The 15,014-nt window shown below is 39.2% G+C and overlaps 1 protein-coding gene across 3 annotated transcripts in view; it reads left to right on the forward strand.

Annotated features, from left to right (window-relative positions):
* Nucleotides 1-15,014, forward strand: part of PKHD1 (PKHD1 ciliary IPT domain containing fibrocystin/polyductin) — a 497,465-nt gene that overhangs the window by 318,526 nt on the left and 163,925 nt on the right. The gene's annotated exons all lie outside the window — the stretch shown is intronic.

Consider the following 15,014-nt stretch of genomic DNA (forward strand, 5'->3'; position numbering starts at 1 on the left):
ATTAACTGTTACTAAAAAGAAATTTACCCGGGATTTCTCAAAATATTTCCTCTGAAACTAGTTCTTTATAAGCATCACATGGAAAAAGATAAATAAGTTTTAAAAATTATGGATCAAGCACAGAAAAAAAATAGAAAGAAAAATTATGGGCCAAGCACAGATAAACATATTTTTGTACATTTCTTTTCAAAGCCTTTTATATAAAAATATGAGTGTATAACTTCCATGGGGGTTACAGTATTCAGCTCATCATGCTGGGTTTCAGGGAAATACTCTCACACCTGATCCAGTACTCACAACCATTCTGTGAAGTTAGATATCCACTTGTCTTAGGAAGAAGAATCTTATGTTGATAACAAAGGCCTGAAAAACGGAAGTTTCTATTTTTCTCACATAAACATCTGTTCCATGGTGTTGGACTCTTTCTTTTTGTCCACGGTGTTGTTTCCATGACCAAAGTCACTTTGTGGTCCAACATGTATGCTGGAGCACCAGACATTGCAACCACCTTCCATGCAGCAGGAAGGAGAAAGGATTTTTCTTATAAGTATAGCATGACACTTTTCTTCACATCTTATTGGCCTCAACTTAGCCAGTGGCCACATCTAGGTGGAAATGAGTCTAGGAAATGTAGTCTTTTTGTTGTGTGAAAATATATGTAGCTAAAAAATGGAGTTTTTATTACTAAGGAAGGAGAAAATAAATACTAGGAAGCAGCCAGTGGTCTCTGCCACAGCTCATTATTCACTTTGCAGTTGAGGAAAATGGTCCTAAGAGGCATGCCCAAGAAAGAGCTACTGGGTCCCAGAGACAGTAGGGTCAAATCAAGGCCTCCAGACTCCTTGAGTCTGTCTAATTCTTTACACTGCTTCTATTTAAACAAGTGGGAGGAATTAAAATAGATCCTTTCAAAGGCTGTGATATTAAGGGTAGTGGTAATATAGTACCATTGTAAAACATTTTAAGAGACTATTTATTTCTTAAAGATATATCCCTAGATTTAGAAATTAATGGCATTTGATTAACCAAAGAAACCCCATCAGCGCTCTGTGACCACCCTTCATTGTGAGTGCATCGCTCAGGTCAGGAGTCTCTGTATCAGACTGCTGTGCAGACCATGCATGGCCTGCTCTGTGTCTAATGGCTCGTCCTCACTTTTCTTCATTTGTAACATCAGTGATGTTCTGCAAGCCCTGAATCTTCTTCAAAACCATCTGTTTGCCTCTTTATTTACATTACAATATCACCTGATGGCAATTCAGTGTCTGGATAAAATCCTTGCTCTTACCTAGATTGTGCTGGTTTTTTGTCTGGCTTAATGGCAGTGGGCTAACCCCTCTGATCACATTTTTCATACAGCAGTAGTGTGTGGAGAGGCAGTGTCTGTGGAGCCCCAGCACAGAGGTGGTGGATGCTCTGAGCTGTGCTGGGCTGTTGGGCTGTACTCGGGAGTACAAATAGTAGGCACCTGTCTGCTGTCTTTCACGGGAGGGTCTTGTCCCCTGTGTGCTCTCATGTCCAGCATAGCTCCAGAACACCAGATGTTCGTTGTGTATTTGTTGAATGAGCGAGCAAGCGAGTGAGTGGATGAATGGTGGATGAATGGTGGATTGTATGGAAGGCCAATAAAATCCCAGCCCCTTCCTTCCTTCCATTCATATGGGTGGCATCATTGTGGAGGATCAGCAGTGCTGACTGCTGTGGGCATGGTGAGGCTGAATGTTTGAGTGGTTGCTCTGAGGGCTTGGCTGTGGTCCTGAATCAGATCTTCGGGACTGACCGAGGGGGCCCATTCCTTTTCCCCTTGGCCCTTCACAAGGTTGGAGGTGGTGTGTGGCAGCTCTTTCTTCTTGACATATCAAGAGGAATGAGTGTCTATGGCAGAGGAGCCCCTCACCTGTTCAGGTGTCAGTAATTTCAGTCCTCATCATAATGGCAATTTCTCTTACTGAAACTCCATGGAAAATGGAAGTGAGCATGATCCCACGTTGGCACAGATTTTATAAACAGGATTTAAGTTAGCAAGATCCTCTCTGGCAAGGAAATAGAGTCACATACCTTTGATGTAGAACGGTTCCCAAATTGCTGACTTCTAAATTCTCTTTATAGAAAACTGAAAAATCATCCTATCAAAAAACATATCTGTCTCTGAGATTCCAGGGTTCCAGCAACATGGGAAAGAACTTCCAGAGCAGCAGCTGTCCTGAAATGCCCGTAGCTCCCCATTGCTCCTCAGGTGAACCATCCTGCCTCTCTCCCTCTGACCTCACCTGGGGCTGCTATTCATGTCCCAGGAAGGGGATCCAGAGATTGGATCATAATTGTGATATCCTAACCTCACATTGACCCATCCAGCCCTGGTCAATAGCCTCAACTTTTTTTGTTTGTTTGTTTGTTTTGTTTTGTTTTGAGACCGAGTCTCACTATGTCACTCTTAGTAGAGTGCCATGGCATCACAGCCCACAGCAACCTTCAACTCTTGGGCTTAAGTGATTCTCTTGTCTCAGCCTCCCAAGTAACTGGGACTGTAGGCACACAGGTGCCCACTACAACAGCTGGTTCTTTTTTGTTTGCAGTTGTCATTGTTGTTTAGCTGCTCCAGGGCAGATTCGAACCTGCCATCCTTGGTGTATGTGGCTGGTGACATAACCACTGTGTTATGGGCACCAAGCCTATAGCCTCAACTTCTTATTGACTACATGGCCCCCACATGAACTTGGGTGTATTATCTCACTGCCATCTATAATGAATGCCTTTGTCTCTGTTTCTCTTTGTTTAGTTGATTTGGTTTAATGAAAGGCACACTGACTCCTCCGTGCAAATACGCAGAGTGTAGGGTAGCGGGAAACAGGTGTTCACCAGCCATCTCATGCATGTGGGGGCTTCCACAGTGGAATGTGAAAGATGACCCATTGGAGAGCAGATTGGAAACATTAGAACCTTATGCAAAACTTCTCTTTGGATATGTTTTATTATGCAGGTAACATTTGTTATTTTAGTACGTTAATATTTGTTACCTTAGCATTGTGGTACATGTATACAATTACCAATTTATGAATAAATTTGTAAGTAAGTAATATAGGGAAAATATGGTTAAAATTGGACACTGATGTGGTAGTAAAACTTATATTAGTGTTTATTGACTAAAGTAAGTCTTCTTCAAAGACACGTATTTGTAAAATGTGTTATATGTAGTATATAGCGCACATCATTATATTCCTGCATGGTTTTGCATAAGATTTCAAAACTAAATGACAAAATATAAAATAGAAATTGGACTTTAGGAACCAGAGCTGAGGCTAGACTATGAATCCAAAAGGATTTTATTTTTCTTTTATTTTAAATTGGAAATCGGTTCACCTTTACGGAAACCTTCAAAAACCTAATTGTCAAAAATAAGTTTTAATTTTTTTGAGGCCTTCATCTTGTGCTGTGATGTTGTACGATATTTGGGAGGCTTCTCAAAGCTTTTGAGGTTGATTTCAAACTTGTGTGTTTGAACTGTGGGATCTTTTGTGGTGTAGCCTTATGGTACACTATGCCCCCTGCGGGCCTGGCTGCCCCATTACACTCATCCACTAGTGTTATTGGGTGGAATCAAGTGTTCCTCCTTTCCAGTCATTTTCCTTGCTCTTCGCACTGCCTAGGCTTTTCTCATTTCTTCTTTCTTTTTCCTTCATCTTCTCTGCCCTATTCCTTTTTGTCCTTTAACACTCAACTTAGTATCACCTCTTCTAGAAAGAGTCCTTGAATCCCCATTTAATTCCCATCTCCCTGAGTTCCTACAACACCTTGAACATATTTTTTGTCATATACCCTTATTCTGTAATTGTTATTTGTGTTTGTGTCACCTCAAGAACAAACGTTCTATCTTATTTGACATTTTATATTTCGAATGCAAAGCACAGGGTTTGGCCTACGGTAAAACTCGACCAGAGCCAAAGTGAATAAATGAAACGTAAGATGCAGGCACTAACCACTGAGCCCCTGCTAAAGTTTCTGTAGGGATTTTGGAAACGGCAGGGGGAGAGGTCACTGTCACATTGACACTCTTGGAAATCAAGGGATGGCTGGATGGTGGTTAGTCCCTAAGAACCTTAGCAACTGAGTAGGAGCTGCTGATCTTGTGGGCCAGTCCTGGTGGTCTGGGGATCATTCTCCACCAGCATCTATTTAGAATCCCTGGGTCAGAAATTTACGCTGTGAGCCGCACCTGCCTGCAGGTAAGAAGCTGCACTAAGCAAGAGAGAGTGGATTCATTCCTTTCCTTAATGGAGTTCTTTGAACTCTACTATTCCCAACAGGCGCCTCTCATTTCCTTCTCCCCTAGGGAGCTGGTGGCCTTTCATTCCAGCTCCTCCACACAGCTCACTTCCTCCTTCTCTCCCCACCTTCCACCTGAACAGTTGATGGGCCTCCCGTGGCTCAGCACCTGAGGAAGGGATGGGCCCGGTGGCTTGCCAGTGAGGAGTTTAGAGCTCTCTGGGGATTTACTGCCTCCGCAGCCTGGGGGCCTCCTGCAGCTCAGCATCTAGGAGCTTCACAAACCTCCTGTGGTTTTAGCTCCTGAGCAGCTGTGGATCTTCTGTTTGCCGTGCAACATTCTCAGAGGTTGCCCTTTCTCATTTGTATAGTGTGGATGCACCTGTCTTTGTTTATTTCCTTCCCCCCCCACAAAACTGTAAAAGGAAGAGTGTAAATGAATAAATGCTGGAGCTGGCTTGGAGCGGCAACACTGGCTACTGCGAAGCAGCCCACGTTTTACTGTTTGCAGGGCTAGGCCTAAATCTTAGGAGGAAATTATCTGTGGCTGAGGGAACAGGGGAGTAACACTTGGCTTCCTGGTGTATGCACCTGGCATGCAAGTGGTGCTCTCTAGCCAGTCTGAATAAATTAAAAAGGCTTTTAATATTTCTTACATTATGGCTTTAGGCAGAGCAGGCTGGCCTCCCAGTTCAAATGGAACAGGAAGGAAATAGTTAAAGGAATTTAAACTGCTAAAGAGGGCATTTACAGTTTTCTGGAAAGGCAGCGGTTTGCACAGAAATCACAGCTTTTATATATTAAGTATGGTTATGAGCCTATTCTCCAAAGGTCTGTGAGAAATACAGACTTTTTTTTTCCCAAAAGAAAAGGACAACCAGTACCAAAGGCTCATGTAGCTTCATGCTAAGGATTTTCAGGTAACAAAGACAAGAGAGAGACTGGGCAGTTACTAGAAAATAGATGTTACTGATAACATAGGTTTTTTTTTTCTTCTCCACATCATGTTTAGCACAAGCCTTACCCAGATAGGAAAACATTAACCCTGATTTTTATAAGCTCTGCTATTCCAGTATCTTCCTTTCCTGTTCAAATTCTGCCATCTCCCAGCACAGGCAAACTCAAATCGCAATGCATTAATAAAGACCATGCCAGAAATTCAGGCCAAGTTCTGTACTTGCCTTTATCCCAGGTTACTTATGTAAAGTGATCAGAGGGGCTGGGTTAAAAACAGAAGGTCATAAAACATTATTAGCACAAAATGATGCAGAAAATAGTAGAGGTATTCAAATTTAATTTTTTGAGCCCGGAAAGGGAAAAAGTCATGTAAATATTGATATAAGGCAACACAAGGCTATGACATAGTGAGGAGATATTAGAACCTTCATGGGAACAGTAGTAATTAAGAGCATGGTGATACTAACAATATACCCATTATTACAATGAGAGTTCAGTTTTCTAATGTACCTTGCACTGTGTTAAATATTTCTCTCACTAAAGCTTCATCAAGATACTGTGACATTGGTACCAAATTTGACACACAAGGAAACCAAGGCTGAGAGCTGAGGATGTTAAAATTAACCTGCATAAGAATCAACTGAGAAGATTTAAAAATACTAGTGATCTGCATTTTCTTTTTTTATTAATGTTTAATTAAAATCATAACATATACATTTATGGGGTACAATGGGATACTTTGATATACACTGTGGAATGCATACATCAAACTGATTAACATCTCCATCACCTCACTTACATTTTGTGGTAAGACATTTAAAATTTACTCTTAGTTATTTTGAAATATATCCTTGAATTGGAATGGAAAAAAGAAGTATCCAATGTACTCCATAGATTAAGAAACCAATACATAAACACTTAGGAACTCATACGAATGATCAAATAGAAATATAATCTAGCAAGGGGAAGGGGTGAGGAGGGAGAAAGGAGGGGAAGAGAGAAGGGTGATGGGTGGCGTGAGGAAGGGGCATTTGGTGGGATCTCACCTAATGTAATCTGTATTTTGGACCAACGTTGCAAGTCACACCAAAATAGGGTATCCGTGGACTGCACTTTTGAAAATCCTTGGCTTAGTGGGTTATGTTCACTGGGCCCCACAGCTGGGAAGTGGCTGAGTAGGGTTTGAATCCAGGTGTCTATCATTCCTGCTGCTCTATCCAAACTGGCTTCCTGCTGCTTTGCCTTTATGAGATCCCAGGTTACTTGAGTAATAGGGATCAGAGGGGCTGGGTTAAAATTAGAAGGCTATAAAACATTATTAGCACAAAACGATGCAGGAAATAGTAGAGGTATTCAAATTTAATTTTTTGAGCCCCCAAAGGGAATAAGTCATGTAGATATTGACATAAGGCAACACAAGGTAGGACCTAAACGAAGGTCCAGTACTTCCCTTGTTTGTTCTATGTACCTGATTCTATATAATGATTGGACATCTTTGCAATCAGTATTAGATTTCTGCAATGGTATTTTTAAAAAAAATTTTAAAACAATACATTTTTTTCCTGTCCAAAATAATTAATGTAAAAACATACAAAGCAAGATAGTCAAGAAGTTTTAGCTCTTTCTTTTTGCCCTCCCTTGGATAACTACTATTCTTAATTTGAATTACATTGTTCTTTTTAATATGTTTATATAATTTAAAACTTTCTCAATGTGAAACTAAATTTAAAACTGAAGTTTTAAATGCTATGTGTCAGTTTCCATCCCAAGCATTGTAGATGAATTCACTGTGGAGTCTTCATAACCACCTTGTGAGGCCCTGTTCCTGTCTCTCTTATCAGGCTCCTGAAGAGGCAATCATAAAGCTGATTGGTAGAGGAACATAATTTTGACCCAATAGTTTAACACTAGGGCTCTTATATGCCATGTAAAGATGTTTCTCAGTTTAGCAATGAAAAAAGTATGTTCTAAGTATTCATTTGTGACTTAAAAAAATTACCAATATATCAGAGGTGGAGATTCTGTTAAATCAGTAGAGACAAAACTGTTCCATCCTTTTGGTGACTGTAGAGTATCCAAGAATAGGAAAGTTATATGACTTATTGAGCTACTATCTTGCTGATGAATACTTCATCTTTCCCCTCAATTTTTCACAGAAAAAATATCTGTGCCTCATTGCACAAGTGGGAGGATTTCCTAGGTCAGTTGATTTCCAAAGTGGATCCATAACCCACCTACTTCTCAGATCACACAGGATGCTTCTCAAAAAATGCAAAATATACCTTTAAGGGACACAAATCACCCTATTATGAATACTTTTACAACCCACACAAAGATTGAAAGCTTCCTAATTCATTCTTAAGGCTGTAGAATTGATTCTAAAATTAGAAAAAGATAGCATAAAGAAAGAAAATTAGCAGCTAATCTAATTGACAACTATGAGAGGTCTTAGCAAATCAAATGTACCCATGCTCTAACAGAGGTCCTCAAACTTTTTAAACAGGGGGTCAGTTCACTGTCCCTCAGACTGTTGGAGGGCCGGACTATAGTTAAAAAAAGAAAACTATGACCAAATTCCTATGCTCAATGCACATATCTTATTTTGAAGTAAAAAAACAAAACGGGAACAAATACAATCACACCGCCTCATGTGGCCCGCAGGCCATAGTTTGAGGACCTCTGCATCTAAAAGAATGGTAAATAATGATTAAATAGCATTTGATCCTAGAAATGCAAGGATGGTTCTACCTCAGGAAAAGATCTATTGACATAATTTTAAGGGAAAATTTGAAGTCTGTCTTTTTCTACCAAGATTATATTTTGATTCTTTTATAATAATGAGGCAAAACATTCAGAATATAAACAGCCAGAGAATGGCCAAAAAACCTTTGCCAAATGCAGTGCTGGTCTCTACTCACATCACTCTGTCTCTTCACCTGAGCTTCAATTTCTTAATACCCAGACCGTCCCAGGTTCCCAAGCCTACAGGGCTACAAGGGCGAACGGTGAAAGTGTATGGCCTATTTTAGGGGGCTAAGTTTGCAGGGGAAACTATATCTAGGACAGTGGAGCAGAGAGAAGGTTGGGATAGGATGGTTGAGGAAGGAGGAAATTAATTAAAAACAGAAATGATAAGTAATAAATTGTGGTATATGTACAACATGGAATATTATGCAGCCTTAAAGAAAGATGGAGACTTTACCTCTTTCATGTTTACATGGATGGAGCTGGAACATATTCTTCTTAGTAAAGTATCTCAAGAATGGAAGAAAAAGTACCCAATGTACTCAGCCCTACTATGAAACTAATTTAGGGCTTTCACATGAAAGCTATAACCCAGTTATAACCTAAGAATAGGGGGAAGGGGGAAAGGGAGGGGAGGGAGGGGGAGGTGGGTAGAGGTAGGGGGATTGGTGGGATTACACCAGTGGTGCATCTTACAAGGATATACGTGAAACTTGGTAAATGTGGAATGTAAGTGTCTTGGCACAGTAACTGAGAGAATGCCAGGAAGGCTATGTTCTTCCATTCTTCTTACCAATCTGCACCTACATAGTTATTTGGACAATTGTGCATGGATGCCTATTTTCATCCACAAAATTGTAGGTTTAATGAGGTCAGGGGCTGTGTCTTTTTGGTTCATACAAAAATGAAGTGACAGGTATATAGTGAGCTCTCAAAAATAGATGTTGGGCATATGAAAGTGATAGCTGGTAATTGAATAGTTGTCATGTGGCAGGCACTGTAGTGCTTGGGTACGTGCTATTTCACCTCATCTTTACTCTCATCCCAGCGAAGCATTATTTCTGTACATGATCACATACCAGTGAGGTGAGGAGAGCCTGGAGGGAATGGAAGCACAGCTGAGAAACGAAGGGGGCTGGAGAGCCACTTAGACCCTGGCATGTGTGGAGAAAGACTTTTTAATCCCAAACTTCAAGTTAGTTGGGATTCATTAACAATGTACAAAAGTAATGAAGTAGGTGACAGACTGTAGTTTAACACCTGACCTCAGATTTATTGTGAAAATACATATTCTTCATTTTTAGGTCTTTTGGTGATTGCAAGGTCTTTTTTTTTCTTTTTTTTAATTTTAGACTTGAACCATTTGAGCAAGCACATTACTACCATGCTCCTTATTTTAAATAGCAATGCTAAGTTATTCACTCTGGATTCTTTGAGGTCTTGGGGAAAGACCAGCAGAATAACACCATCTCTAGATTAAAAACAGCAATCAGAAAGAAAGCTGAGATGAGAGAAGGCACTGATTCTTTTCTATTTTTATGAAAACAGCAGCACCTTCTGGTATTTTCCTTTCAGAATTTGAGATGCAGAGGATTGATCTGATAGATTTGGTACTTAAAAACCTTCCTTATTAAATAGATTCAAAATATTTTTGAAGAACAGATGGTGTAGACTAGAGGAAGAAATAAACATTGTATGTTAAACATTTTATTGATCAATTAAAATATCATAATTTAAAATGTTGATTCTACTATGGGAATTATGCGTCTGTGTGTGATTGAGAAAGACACCAGTGAGAGTGTTTGTGGGGAGCGGGAGGGGAATTGATTATCCAAAGTTTAAATAGGCCTCTTCCCACCAGGTGAGAATGAGAAAAGCGATTTTCCTCTTTTCCCCTCCCTTTCTCTCCCCTCTCCTCTCCCTCCCTCCCTCTCTCACACATACACACATACACACACACACACTCCACCCCAGGCATGCAGATGGTTTTTCTTCAAGGTGTTAGGAAACTGGCATTTAGTCTTGAATCATGGGCCTCTGGGCACTTTGAAAACTGCCTTTTCTGCCTATTTTTAAGACCAGTTCAAAAAAAACAATGATAGGCAGGATAGAACAAAGAAATCACCGGTGTGGTTTGATAAAAAAGGCAGGCTGTGCAGTTGGCAGCTGTGTAAAGTGCTTGTTTATAGAGGGAAAGCATCCTTATCTTCTAGCTCTTCTTTGTTCAGCATTTTCTACAAGAGAATAAACTTGAGAAGTGAATGCCATCTCAGTAAGTTAGTCTACTTGGCACTAATTTCCAATCACATTAATCTTTCATCCCTGTGAACTGTTTATGTATGCAAGCTTCCATTCTATTTCAGGAGTACTTTGCTTGGGTATATCATCCATCTTTATAAATTATGATAGACTAGTGGAATAAGTTGTTAGATTCTCTGAAAATTAAATAAGACCACGAAGGAAAGAAAACACCACCAATCACTGCATAAAATGTATATTTAAAGTAGCTAAAGTAGTCACTTTTGAGCTAAAAATACTCTTTTAAAAATGGAAAATTAGATCATTTAATAGTGATTCAAGTGACATTAAAATTTACTTTGTCTTTGGTTCACATATTTATAGGAAAATATTAAGGCCAAGGCTGAATGGAGAAACAAATCCATTAATGATAGACGATACAGGGAAATAACAAACTCACAACCAGTCCTTGTACGTCTTGCCCTGCCTCTGCATGCCATTGCTCTCAGTCAGACGTCTGAACTGCCCAAAGTTGGTATAGGCTGGGTTCCTGACAATAGCAGGGTTGTAGTGGGAGCTGTCTTCACCACCTAAGTTATGGGGCCTAACACAGTGTGTACCATACAAGCAGTGGGTCTGCCTGACCTAAATTATGCTTCTTCATGTGACCCCATCAGTATTCCCAGGATTTGTGCCCTTTGCCCTTGATCTCATTTCTACAGGATTTAGACAAGTGTTAGACCCTTGGAATGCTCCACAATGGTGAGCATTGACCTTGATTCCCTAAGTTAGCTAGGAAAAAGAAGTGAATTTAAATCCAATGTTGCAATTATGTGGAATGCTTTGTAACTGTGGTAGTCAAATTGTTCCTGATACAAAAGAAGCTCTAGCCCTTTGTCAGAGACATCTGTCTTTCAGTTTGGGTCAGGTTTTGTGGTCTTAAGAGTCACTACTGCTTTTGTAATAAAAGACCGAATCTTCTGTGTTGTCATTTTTGCTGTTGTTGCATTTAGTGCACAGAGAAATTAAGGAGATTCACCTTAGAGTTAATTTTCCCAACAGTATTTCTAAGGCTTTTTTCTTCTAATTGTCAAAACATAATACTTTTAGAAAACAAAAAACACTGCTTGGTAAAAGATACTAGGATAAAGATGGTGGGTGTTTAGTGTTTGATGGATGAACAAGTGGTTAGAGGGTGTAATTCGGAACCAAGAGGCACCACCCCATGGCTGGTCCTGAGCCCCTATGGGGGGAAAAAGCAGTCTTTAATTACATCTGGAACTCATTAATTCTTTTTGGAGCCTCTTTCCAGATCAGCTTCCCCATCAGCCTCCCATTGAGCAACAGAAATTCCAGATGGTTCCCTCCATATGCTAGTGATCATTCTCTCAAGTAGGATAGATTGGTCATTGGCAAAATAGGATGGAATAGCTGTGGCCAAGGCAGGACAAGGTGAAAAGCACTGTGCCATGGTTAAATTAAAGATGATCCATCAGTTATGTTTATGATGTGGGTTGTACAAATACCATTTCTGAGTTATTACTTTGAGAAATCTTGAGTAATTTTATGGAAAGGTTGCTACTTCTAGAGATTGTGGCTTATGGTACCAACTTTCTATACCTGGAAAAGAGGGAAAAGCTCTGTGTCATTATGGCTGAGGGCTAGTGAGTGTGGACCTGCAGGTAAGCTACTCTGAAGGCAACTTTATGGTAAACTCTTTGTGTCACTAGCAGCTAGAGCTGAAATCTCTTTTAAGTTGATACGGGGGGAATTTATTTATAAAAATTTCCATAAGGTGTCTGGTTTTTCCATTTTATCTGAATTTTATTTTTATAGGCAGATTCATAGACTTTCCAGTTTGAAGTAGCAAGGAGTGAAGATAAAGTCAACCTTTATAATATAGTTAAGGAGTATATCATATTTATTTGTGTATCTATCTGTCTTCATCTGATGATAGGAAACATCTCTCACTCATCTTTGAATTCTCACCACCTAATAAAATTTGGTACATTGTGAGAAAGGAAAGGAAAGAAAAAGAAGAGGTGGACAGATGGATGCAGGAAGTTTATAAGTGAAAAGTGTGGCACAGAAGACATCTGAGCTGTGTTTCTACTTTTGTCTTCATCCTAATACTTGTCCTATGCTAGCTATTGAATTGTATGTGTATGCATGTGCATTTGCGTTGTTTGATGTTATTTTCTTCACCCACTATGTGCTAGACAGTGTTCTAGGTCCCAATAAAATAAGAATGAGAAAATAAGGTATAGTCTCTGTACTTGGGGATTAAAATAAATAGTCTGTGATTCATGGGAAATTTGTTGATATATTTGGAGTCAGTAGGGCAATTAAAAGGAAATATTTCTCCTAAGAGGGTATGTGGTAAAGAACAAAGGGATAAATTTTAAATTGTGTGTACATGTCATATATTAGCCACAAAGCATGTTCAAAAACAAAATCACCTGCTATCATACATTTATGTGTATATGTGAATACTCTGGATGAGAGCAAGCATTTATTGAACAAATTTTATTGTTTTATACAATCAAGTTCAACAGCTTAACACTGGAGAATGGGCCATAGATTGGAATAGTCAAAAACTATTTGTATAGAACTCTTTTTTTTTTTTTTTTAGACAGAGTCTCTCTCTGTCTCTCTGCTGGGCTGCAGTGGTGTCATCATTGCTTGCTGCAACCTCAACTCTTGGCATCAGCGATCCTTCTGTCTCAGATTCCTAGTAGCTGGGACTATAGCCAACATGCCACGAAGCCTGGGAAATTTTCTCTATTTTTAATAGAGAAGGGGATCTCACTCTTGCTCAGACTGGCCTTAAACTTCTGACCTCAAGGGATCCTCCCACTTCAGCTTTCTAGAGTGCTAGGATTACAGGCATGAGTCACCATGCCTGGTCTAAAACTCTTATTTATAAAGACTATTTAAAAACTCTTATTTTAAAGGATATTTTTAAAAAATAATTTTCATCTTAAAGTCTTGAACTCACAAAATATATGCTAAACCTAGAACATTGTCTAGGTATTTTACTCCTTTGTTTGAATGTTTTGAAAAGTGGTGCACCTTTTGGGGTTCAGACACAATTATAAGAGAGTCTTTATCTAACAAATGCAATCAGTGTAACCTGGTTTTTTGTACCCTCAGTGAATCCCTAATAATAATAATAATAATAATAAAAAGAAAAGTACCAGAAATGAGATTGATATATATATACATATATATATTTTTTTCACCTGTGTAGCCTTGTCATTCATTTTGTATTAGTCACTCACAAATTCACAAAATTAAGGTATGTAGGGAATTGAACTCAACAGATGTAGGCAACATTTATTCAGTGTTTTTATCTTCAACATTACAATAAACCCTAAGGATTTAAAAAAATGGAAAGATTGTCTTTTCCCTTGAGGAAGTAACAGTGGGAGAGAAAGACATAATTACACTGAGGATCAGCCCATTGACAGATACCTTCTTACACACACTGTGTGTATATATTTGAATAATGTGTTGTAGTGCTCAGATAGGAATGTGTGCAAAGTGTCATTGGTCATGAAAGAGGAAGGCTGTTTCCCCAGGAGGAGTGGGGGAGCCACTAAGGGGAGGGAATAGCTTACTAACAGAACTAAAGCTGGCACTGCATCCTAATGGACCTCTGCTATGCTCTGAGAACCACCAAGCCAGATCCAAATGAGAGAAGAGGGGAGGGAGAGGCGTGCAAAAACTATGGACCACCCAGAGACGTCATGCTTTAATTCTGCCTATATATTATAGGCTATAGCTCAGACACATGGCTTCATGGAAATTGTAGGCTGTGACTACGAGAGAAAAAGAGAAATGTTGGTTTACAACCTTAGAGTCTCTGCCATAGGAGAACATAGTAGGTCTGATAACTAGGGAAGCAGGCAAGGACATGATAAATTAACTTGTTTGGACAGGAGCTTAAGAACAGCTTGGTGCATTCTTTCCTAGAATGAAAGATTATGCCCACAAAAGAATTCTTTGAAAATCTCTTTGTATGTGTCAGTGATTATACTATTTGATATTAAAGCAGGAACCTTTATTATTTGATATTTTTAATTATATTGAATTACTAACACGCTTCAGAAATTAACACTTAATGCTTTCATGAAATGAAATATTTACTGTTCTAAATGGTGAGACACAACCATAAGAGGGTCTTTACCTAACAAATGCAATCAGTGTAACCTGGTTCTCTGCAACCTCAATGAATCTTCACCAATGAAAAGTAAGTAAGTAAATGAGAATATTTTATTCATATATTACTCTATAGTTAGACAAAATGTATGATGTTTTTCTTGTCAAGTTATATTGAAACAACTTTTATGGAAGGGGGGATGAAGAATAACAGTTTTCAGTTTCCCAGTGAGCTCTATTTATGCCATGCTAATGGACAGCAGTGCAGGTAATGCTAATATCCAGCATTTACTGAGTAAGCACATGGACTTTGCCTTACGCAGTGTAAGTTAGTGAATTGCAGATGGCTTACTAGTATTGAATGTGCATTTTAGATCTTTTAACTCATTTAATCCTCATAAAAATTCTGTGGATGAGGCAGATACCTTTATTATTATCCCCATTCTACAGATGAGATAACAGGCGCAGAGAGAAAAAGTTGTTGGCCTGCATGGCTACTCAGAGCAGAGCTAGGATTCATAGCCAAATATGCTGCCTTTGTTGGTCAAGGTCATAGTATATTTACTGTTCTATGTCTCCCTTAAATTAGAACCAAAAGTGAAGAACAGGGACAAAGGGCAGGGGGCTCATTTGATCTGTGTGTCTGCACT

The sequence above is a fragment of the Nycticebus coucang genome, chromosome 9 (genome assembly GCF_027406575.1).
Source record: "Nycticebus coucang isolate mNycCou1 chromosome 9, mNycCou1.pri, whole genome shotgun sequence".
Taxonomy (NCBI): Eukaryota; Metazoa; Chordata; class Mammalia; order Primates; family Lorisidae; genus Nycticebus; species Nycticebus coucang.